The 10,137-nt window shown below is 41.4% G+C and overlaps 1 long non-coding RNA gene and 1 other non-coding gene across 2 annotated transcripts; one reads left to right on the top strand and one right to left on the bottom strand.

Annotated features, from left to right (window-relative positions):
- Positions 1 to 1,749: 1,749 nt before the first annotated feature.
- Trnaa-cgc (transfer RNA alanine (anticodon CGC)) lies at positions 1,750 to 1,823 on the top strand. Its single transcript has one exon. It is a non-coding gene; the product is annotated as a tRNA-Ala (tRNA).
- Positions 1,824 to 5,791: 3,968 nt separating this feature from the next.
- LOC144365318 (uncharacterized) lies at positions 5,792 to 8,123 on the bottom strand. Its single transcript, XR_013423624.1, has 2 exons — positions 7,688 to 8,123; positions 5,792 to 6,484 (listed from the first exon to the last, which is right to left on the bottom strand). It is a non-coding gene; the product is annotated as an uncharacterized LOC144365318 (long non-coding RNA).
- Between the last annotated feature and the right edge of the window lie 2,014 nt (positions 8,124 to 10,137).

Genomic DNA, 10,137 nt, shown 5'->3' with positions numbered 1-10,137 from the left:
AATGAAGAGGCATATACTTGTGTAGGTTATTAGGGAAAACAAAAATAAAGATCAAATATTAGAGTTAAAATTTAAAGGCAAGCATTTAACCATCAGAAGACCCAATTAATTGGCAAAAAAGGAAAAAGTAGGGAAAATAGAATGTATGGTAGATCTAAAATACAAAATAAGATGGTAGTAAAATGCCACACCACATCAGTAAATCACAATAAATGTAAATAGATTAAATTGTCCCATGAGGGCTGGGGATGTGGCTCAAGTGGTACCGTGCTCACCTGGCATCCGTGGAGCGCTGGGTTCGATCCTCAACACCACATAAAAATAAAATAAAGATGTTGTGTCTGCTGAGAACTAAAAAAATAAATATTGAAAATTTCTCTCTCAAAAAAAAAAAATTGTCCCACGAAAAAACCCAGCAGATCAGGAAGAAAAGTAGTCTCCATATTGTAACTACATGCTTTTTCTGAGACAGCTAAGACAAAATAATAGAGAAGTTGAAAATGAAAGGATGGACGAAAAAGGCATATAAAACATATGCTGAAGAAAAGTCAAGAACTCTAATTTATTTATGTCAGATAAATGGAATTCAAGATAAAACAAACACTAAAGGGGTAAAGAAAATATTTCATAATGATATAATAGTTATGAACTTTCATTGATCTAATAGCCTAACATCCAAATAATGTATTAAAAAAGAAAGTACACGTTAAAAAGGAAACCATAACCAAATGGTATTTGTTTAACAAATGTAATTTGTGTTAATAAATTTAAAGTTTAAAATGATAAGATCTTTCCCATAGATGATTAAAAGGCATTTGATAAAATTCAATATCCCTTATTAATAAAATAACTATAGTCGGACTCTTAACATTATAAAATATATACATAGCACAGTCCCAAAGGGGAGACCATAGAATATTCCTGTTAAAGTCAGAAAGAAGAGAGTTTGTCCCATTTAAAATTGTTATGGTTATATAAGCTGATATCATTGAACTGGAGAATGAAACAAGAACTCTAAAAGTTTTACTGAAATAATATTATTTGCAAATATTATTATTGATACTGGGAAAACTCAGGATTGTAAAATCTAACAAGTGATGTGAGAACTCAGGAAGTTTGGCTGTATAGTTGGCCCTCTGTACCCATGGGTTCCACATCTGGAAGACCAGAGCAGCCAAGAATTGAAAAAAATTTCATTTGTACTGAACATATACAGACTTTTTTTCTCTACTCATTACTCCCTAAACAGTACAGTGTAACAACTATTTATAAAGCATGCACATTGTATTAGGTGTCATAAGTAATCTAGAAAAAAGTAGGCCCAAATCTTCATCATGTCAGATTAGGGCCCTACTTCCTTAACAAGACTCCTAAAGCACAAGAAATAAAATCAAGAATCAATAAATGGGATGGATTCAAAGTGAAAGCTTCTTCTCAGCAAAAGAAACAATCAGAGAGGTGAAGAGAGAGCCTACAGAATGTGAGCAAATTTTTACCACGTGCACATCAGATAGAGCACTAATCTCCAGGATATAAAAGAACTCAAAACTTAACACCAAAAAACAAAAAACAAAAAAACACACAAATAATCCGATCAATAAACGAGATAAAGAAATGAGCAAATACTTCTCAGAAGAAGACATACATTTGATCAACAAATATATGAAAAAAATGTTCAACATCTCTAGCAATTAAAGAAATGCAAATTACAACTCTTTAAGATTTCACCTCACTCCAGTTAGAACAGCAGTTGGATATAGCTCAGTTGGCAGAGTGCTTGCCTCGCATGCACAAGGCCCTGGGTTCAATTCCCAGTACCACCAAAGGGAAAAAACAAAACAAAATAAAAAGAAGGCAAGCAACAGGGCTGAGGTTGTGGCTTAGTGGCAAAGAGCTTGCCTCTCACTGGAGGCACTGGGTTCGATCCTTAGCACTACATAGAAATAAATAAATAAAATAAAGATATTGTGTCCATGCATCACTACAAAATATATATTGTCAGGGGATAGAAGGAAATTCTCCTTCAAAGAATAGCCTGACATTTACAAGAAACAGCCCCCTGGGAGACATCCTGCCTGGGAGACATCCTGCAGCTACCTATCTCGCTGGAACATCAGGATCATCAGACATCTTGCAGCTGGCAGTTTTACCACCCACATCCAGCAATTGCTGATTAGAGAGCTTCCCCATCCCCAGCATATAAATACCCCTGTGTGAACAATAAAAGTTTGCAGCTTGATCAGAACTCCTGTCTTGCTCTCATCCCTCGTGTCTCTTGTCCCTTCATTCCTCCCCACCTAGTTTCTCCGCCCACGTTGATGTGTCCTGCCAGTCTGGGACAATATATTAAAAAAAGAATACAAGAAATAATAAGTGTTGGCAAGGATGTGGGGGAAAAGGCACACTCTTACGTTGCTGGTGGGACTTGTAAATTGGTGCAACCACTCTGGAAAGCAGTATGGAGTTTCCTCAGAAAACTTGGAATGGAACTCTCATTTGACCCAGCTATCCCACTCCTGAGTTTATATCCAAAGGACTTAAAAATAAAAATAGCAAACCACAGTGATGTACCCACATCAATGTTTATAGCAGCACAATTCACAATAGCTAAATTGTGGAACCAATCTAGATGTCCTTCAATAGATAAGTGGATAAAGAAAATGTGGTATATACACAATGGAATATTACTCAGTATTAAAAGAGAATAAAATCAGAGATCAGTGGTAGAGCGCTTGCCTAGCATGCACGAGGCACTGGGTTTAAATAAAAGTATTGTTTAAAAAATAAAAGAGAGAGCATAAAATCATGGCATTTACAAGTAAATGGATGGAGTTGGAGAATATCATGCTAAGCAAAGTAAGCCAATGCTCCAAACCCAAAGGCTGAATGTTTTCTCTGATAAGTGGATATGGATCCATAATGGGGGTAGGGGGTGAGGTGTACATGGGAGGAATGGAGGAACTTTGTATGGTGCAAAGGGGAGGAGAGGGAAGGGAGGGGGCAGGGGGATAGGAAAGATGGTGGAATGAGATGGACACCATTACCCTAAGTACATGTATGAAGACATGAATAGTGTGACTCTAGTTTGTGTACAACCAGAGAAATGAAAACTTGTGCTCCATTTGTGTACTATGAATTAAAATGCATTTTGCTGTCATGTATAACAAATTGGAACAAATTATTAATTAATTAAAAATAAGTAATCTAGAGATAATTTAAGGCATACAGGAAAATACACATAGATTATGTGCAAATACAATGCCATTTTGTATAAAGAACTTGAAAATACACAGATATTGGTATTGGAGGAGTGTCCTGGAACTAATCCCTTATCAATATTAATGGACAACTATATATGAAATATGCAGGAATCAATAACCTACACAAATACCAAGAAGAATCAGAAGATATAGTGAAAAAATGACTCCATTTACACTAGTATTAAAAGAGACGAAATACGGAGGATAAATTTTAAGATGTGTAAAGTGTATGAGAAAAATCTTAAAGTGCCCGTAAAGTCACAAAAGAAGATAAACAAACCGGAAAGGTGAGCCATGGTCTTGGCGAGGATGTTTGTTCTTCTTAGTCTCTGCTCTGGGCACAGTCCTGAGATGCCACTAGCTGTCTCCTCCATCTAACCCTTCTGCCTTTTCTTACTGACAAGACCTAATGTGACCAAGGTGACAATGTGTTCAGTTACCCTCAATGCCTAGACTTCCTAGCAGCTGGGGGCAGCCAGGGCTCCTAGTTTTGACATCGCTGGTTGGAGATTTATGGAGTGAGTTTTTCATGCAGTGCACACCCAATAGGCATCTGTTTTCCATTTCCCTGTCTTGTTGCATGGAGTAAAGACACAACCTTGGGGAAGAATCCAAATGCTAAGGATAGCAGAGCCTGGATTCTTGAGGACTTCCTCTGTGTTACTTACCAGAGGAAAGCTAACTCACCTTTGTTTGAAGCCACTGTGGTTAAGTGTCTGTTACACACAATCAAGGGAAATTGTAAATGATACAGAACTCAATCAAAATGCCAAAAGCATGGCTGTGGGAGGGTGGTGTGTAGTTCCCCGTAAAGCATGTGCTTAGCATGTGTGATTCTGGATCCAATTCTCAGCAAACCTCCCTCTCTCCACCTAAATCAAAGGGGCACATCCCTTTGAGAAAACAACACAGACTTCTGAGAGTTAAACAAGACCGTTCTAAAGTTCACCAGGAAAATTTCACAAATACAAATAGATAGAAAGAGTCTGGAAAAGAATAACAATGGGGAAATAACCCTCTCAGTTATTAGAATGCATGGTAAAGCAGTAATTATAATAGTGTGGTGTTTCCACCTAAATAGGCATCAAGTTTAAAGGAAAGTCCAGAATCAGACCTAAAGGCACATGGAACATTTTTTTCTGTGGTCAGAGTGCTTCTTTGTACGAGCGAAGAGCATGTGGACGATCTAATAACAGGTTTGATAACTGGGCAGGCTTCCAGAAAAAGTGAGGCTGGACCGTGATTGCATATATTAAAATAAATATGAAATAGATCCCACATCAAATTTAAAAATAAAACCATATGGAAGCTGTGAGAATACTTTTATAACCCTTTGAATGAGAAAGGCCTCCTCAGTGTGACTTAAAAACTACAAGCTGTAAAAGATTACTAATTTTAGCTACATAAAAATAAAAACAAAGTATATACTAATTATCTATTGCTATGTAAAAATTTGTCCTAAAGCCTTGTGGCGTCAAACAATGATGACCATCCATTGTGCTTCATACATCAGATTGGCATGACAGGGGTGGCTTTATTATCCTCCAGTGACTGGGCCCTCAGAAGAGCTGAAGATGGGTCTGGGGGTCGTCTGAAGACTCATTCATATCTAGAAGTTGATTCTGGTCCCTGGTTGGGAACTTAGCAGTACTGTCAGCCAGAACCATAACATGTGGTCTCTCTCTGTGGTGTGTGGCCTAGTTCCAAGGAAAACTGTCCTGAGAGAGAAAGCCAGGCAGAAGCTGGATTGATATTTATAATCTAGATTTGGAAGCATCACTTCTGCATTCCATTTGTTGCAAAGATGCCCAACCTCAGTTATGATAAAGGAAAAACAAATTATATCAGCAACGAAGAACTGGACAAAATATTAACAAACAGCATTCAACAACACATTAAAAGGATTATACAGCATGACCAACTAATATTATCTCTGGAATACAAGAATGGATCAACATAGGACAGTCAACACAATATGCCACATTAACAGAAAGTAGTAAGGGTGTTGAATTTTGTCAAGGGCATTTAGGTATCAGTTGACACGATCATGTGGTTTTTCTCTTCTGTTAATGTAGAATATTATTCAGCCTTAAAAAGGAAAGAAATTCTGACAAATGCTACAACATGTTGCGGGGGGGCATTTGTTTATGGGGACATTATACTAAGTAATCAACCAGTTGCAAAAGGACAAATGCTGTATATTCCACTTATATGAAGTATGTACAATAGTTAAATTTATAGAGATGGAAAGTAGAATAGTGGTTGCCAGGGGTCAGGAGGAGGAGAAAATAGGAAATGGTTTAATGACAATAGAGTTTCAGTTGTGTAAGAGGAAAAAAAAAATTGGATATTGATTGCACAACAATGTGAATGTACTTAAGATTATTGAACTATACTCTTAAAACGGTCATCATTGCAATTTCTATGTTATATATAATCTGCCACTAACAAAGAAAAAATAAAAAAACCTACCATGAAAAACATAATACAATAAACTATGGTGAAATACAATACTGTGTTGGCAATGATCAAACAGTTCGGAAGTGCATTTATTGGAGCAAAATAAAAATATTGTGTTTGGGGGAATGATCACTCACAGTGCTCACACACACTCATACGATTGGTGCAGCCTTCACGGAGAAGAGTTTGGCAACATCTAGCAAGGTTTATTATCCTCCACATACACTGACAGGCATGAGAAATTTACATGTGGTCAAGGACAAGCATTGCAGCATCCTTGTAATATCAAACTCTGTTACTTCTGTTAACATAGCCTTAAAAAGGAAAGAAATTATGACAAATGCTACAACATGGGGTGGGGAGGGGCGGCATCAGGGTCTGTTGACAGTGTTCAACAAAGTGTGGTGTACCCTGATGATGAACTACTGTGAAGCTGTAAAAACAATCAGATAAGCCTTATGTGTACTTTACCTAAATGTATATCTAAGACTCAACAAGACATATTATTAAATAAAAACCCAAACAAGCCATGTGCACAAATAGTATGGTAATATTTCACATCCGATGGTTTAAACATACAGCCACAAACTCTTTGTTACTTTTCTCACTGAGGAATAAAGTCCATGCCTCATCCTTGAAACTGGGCAAAGCTCTGTGACCGTCTTGACCATAGTGACTATGGGATTACGAAACTTCTGTCCAGATCCCTGCAACATTGCTTTGGGAGACGGGAATCTGCCATGTCATGAGGAAGTCCAGGCCACCTGGGAAGACCACGTGTGGGACATATGGTCAACAGTCCCAACTGAGCTCCACATTTAAGCCATCCTAGCACAGGGGGTCCAGACATAGGAATCGAGGATCCTTCAGACAGGGTTGGAGCAGAAGTAAACCATCTCTTAGAACCCTAAAAAGTTCCTTATCCAGAATCTATGGCTTTATGTAAGTCAGGATTCTGTTTCTATGATAAAATACTCGAGGCAAGCAACTTATAGAGAGGAAAAACTCATTTTGACTCAGAGGTTTTAGGTCATGGTCACTTGGCCCTGTGGCTTGGGGGCCCATGTCAGGGTAGTGGGACCTAATGAAAGTGTGAGGTGGAGGAGTCTGTTTACTTCATGGAAAACAGGAAGGAGGGAGAGTGGGAGGGAGAGACAGAGGATGAGAGAGAGAGAGAGGGAGAAATAGATTGAGAAAGGTACCAGGACCCAAATATCCCTTCAAGGGTGTGCCTCAGTGACTAACTTCCTTCCTCCCACCAGGCCCCACCTCCTCAAGGTTCCACCCCCTCCCAATAGCACAACATAGTGGGGCCCACGCCTTCTACACATGGGTCTTCCGGGAACACTTCCAAACTGTAGCAAGCTTACTGCCGCGGGTATTTTTTTTTGCCACTAATTTGGAGTGTTTTATTACCCAACAATAGGAGTGAGGGGGACACACGTGGGAAGATGTTGGAACCATGCAAGCTCCTGGAGAGGGGAACTAGGTGAGTGGGGGATGAGAAGGAAAGCCTGTCCTTCTGCTGGGCATCCTTTGGTAGGTCTTAAAATAGATGTTTCTTTACAACAACAACAACAACATAATAATAATAATAATAATAATAATGATAATAATAGACATAAAGAAGAAACAAAATCGTTCTTATTAGTAGATAATACGACCTTGTCTATAAAGAACCCAAGAGAATTATTTAGTTGTCAATGGACCTTTATTTTTTTTATTTATTTATATGCGCTGCTGAGAATCAAACCCAGCACCTCACACATGTTAGGCAAGTGCTCTACCCACTGAGCCACAACCCTAACCCCCCAAGAGAATTATTTAGTAAATTAAGATTAGTAAGAGAATTCAGCATGCTATCATATCACTATAGTATGAAGCTAACCGAGGCCCTTCCTTTGTTCCAGTAGTAATGGAGGGGGAATTTCCACTACCGCTACCACCACCTCCAAACCACAGCTCACCATCAGCAATTTATTTTTTCAGCTGGATGTCCTTTTAAAACGAAGGTCTTCAGAAAGGCATCTCGAATCCCCTGACCAGGTGGTTCCCAGGGAGGGTGGATGGGGTCCAGGAAGGAGGCAGAGAGGGGGCGAAACCAAGGGAGTGACCTTGGTCCTTCTTTTGTGTCCTTTGCTCTCCAAGAAGTGCTGCTGTTTTGGGCTCTCTAGTCAGAACAGAGGAGCAGTTGACCAGCACTGAGAGTCTGAGAGGATGAGGGAGGGAAGCAAAGAGGTTAAATAGTGACTGAGGGCAGGCAGGGGTGTTGGGGAATGTGGTTTTGGATTAGTGTCCTTCGAGACCTCTGCCTTCCTGGTGGCTGGAGCTCTCCCATGTGGAATTGGATGGCTGAACACAAGGCAAAGTCCAAGGAACAGAGGGCACATCTCAAGAGAAGGGTTAATGGTAAGCCAGTGGTTCTGAACTTTTGATACCCCCGGGGACACACTACAAATGATATCCACGCAGAAAGCAGATTTGGACTTACTCTATAGACACTGAAATTTGGGTACCAGGCTGTCTGCAGATGATTTTCACACTCTGCCCATCCAGGGCAGTGCCATAGAACTCGAGTTGGTGAAAGAAAGCACGGATTGCAAAAGGGCAGTTGGAAATGTGGAATCAGCCAGTGAGGCTCCAACACCAACCTCAGGCCAGACCCTGTCCCTGGCTTATTTTCCTGGTTCTTTTGGCAGAGTCATCCTGAGAGGGAAACCCACATGATAAAACTGGTGGACAAGGGCCATTGAGTTTGACCAACCACTTCCTTTGTACTGAGTCAGACTTGCCCAGAACTTCTGAGTGGTCCCTGGGCTTCCCTTGCGTTGCCCTCCAGGAGAAGTCATGACAGCTGCAGTCAGGGGACCAGGCCCTGGGTGGCTTGTTCACTGTCATGTTGTGTGTGTCTATACTGAGGACAGTGGGCCTGTCCTTTGGGCCTGGATGCCATCAGGGGCTCTCTGAACTGCCTGGCTAAGCACTTCTACACAGTGTGTCTTCCTGCTTCCAGGGGTGGTTCCACCTCTTTCTGCTCTTCTGGGCAGCTTGCCATGGGCTGGGGGCTCAGCTCTGCAGGGATCCACACTGAAGGAAGATGATGGTTGGGCCCCTGAATAGAGGGGAGGCACCTCATCAACTGTCTCGTCTTTCTGGAGGGAGGGCAGCTTCAGCTCTCTGGTCCTGGAGGAGAGGTTGAGTGTATCAGGATCTTCAAAGGCTGCAGGAAAAAATGGCCACGAGCTTCACTCCAGATTAGGCCTTGCTGGTGACCTCAGCATGTGGGGCTATCAGGCCTGAGGCTCTCAGGTGCTGATCTGGCTTTTGGACCAGGAGTGATTCTAGGCTGCCTCTGGCTCACCTTGGGAGTTAATCATACCTCTGTCCCCGTAGTTAATATCTCCTCTCAATCCTCTGTCTCTTGTGCTCTGTTTTAATCTGTTTTCTGCTGCCGTAACAGAATGCCACAGGCTAGATAATTTGTAAAGAAAAAGAGTTAGCCCAGGCAACTTAGTGAGACCCTGTCTCAAAATGAAAATGACTTGGAATGGAGCTCAGTGGTAAAGTGTCCCTGAGTTTAATTCCCAGTACAAAAAGAGAAAAAAAAAAAAAGAAGAAGAAGAAGAAGAAAGACAAGGGGGAAAGGGGGGAGGGAGAGAGAAAAGGAAAAAAGAGGAGAGGGAAGGGAAGGGAAGGGAAAAGATAAGTTTAGTTATCTCATGGTTCTGGTGCTGGGAAATCCAAGGGCATAGTGAAGACATCTGGTGAGAGCCTTTGTGCTGCCTCCTAACCTGGCAGAGGGCACAAGACAGGGAGCTACTGGGAACTTAGGTCTCGCTTCTTCCTCTTAATGCCAACAGGAGGGACCCACCTTAAAGACATCATGTAGTCCTAAATACCTCCCCAGGGCCCTATCTCCAAATACTTCCAATAAGTAGCTTTGAAGATTAAGCTTCTTATACATGAACTTTTGGGGTACTCATCAAATCATAGCCTCGCCTCCCACACAGTCTGAGCCACATCCTCCAGTCTTATTTATTCTCCTTCCCTGGAGCTCCGGTTCTGTTGCTGGGATGTGCCTACATCATTAACCTCTGTAGACCTCCAATCCTCCCTTCCCCCAACTAGTGGGAAACAGACACTGGACCACACTGCTTTCCCTGCAGTACCTTGGTCACCCTATCTGTCCCATCTTGGGCCTGGAGATGCTTGGGATTGCCAGTGCTTACTGCCTTCATGTCCCCTTGTGGCCCCGCTCTTCTTTCCTCATTGACTCTCAACATTCTCATCCTGTGGCTCACCCTGCCCCAGGATACCAACCCCTCTCTATGGTCCCCACCTCCCAGTCCAGGTTCTTCTCTGCTCACCCCTGCCTGGCCCTTCCCATTTCAACTCAGGTCAGCATCCAGAACCCATG

The sequence above is a fragment of the Ictidomys tridecemlineatus genome, chromosome 7 (assembly GCF_052094955.1).
Source record: "Ictidomys tridecemlineatus isolate mIctTri1 chromosome 7, mIctTri1.hap1, whole genome shotgun sequence".
NCBI classification, from domain to species: Eukaryota; Metazoa; Chordata; class Mammalia; order Rodentia; family Sciuridae; genus Ictidomys; species Ictidomys tridecemlineatus.
Note: the sequence above shows the minus strand (reverse complement) of the source record. Positions and strands in the feature narration are given on the sequence as shown.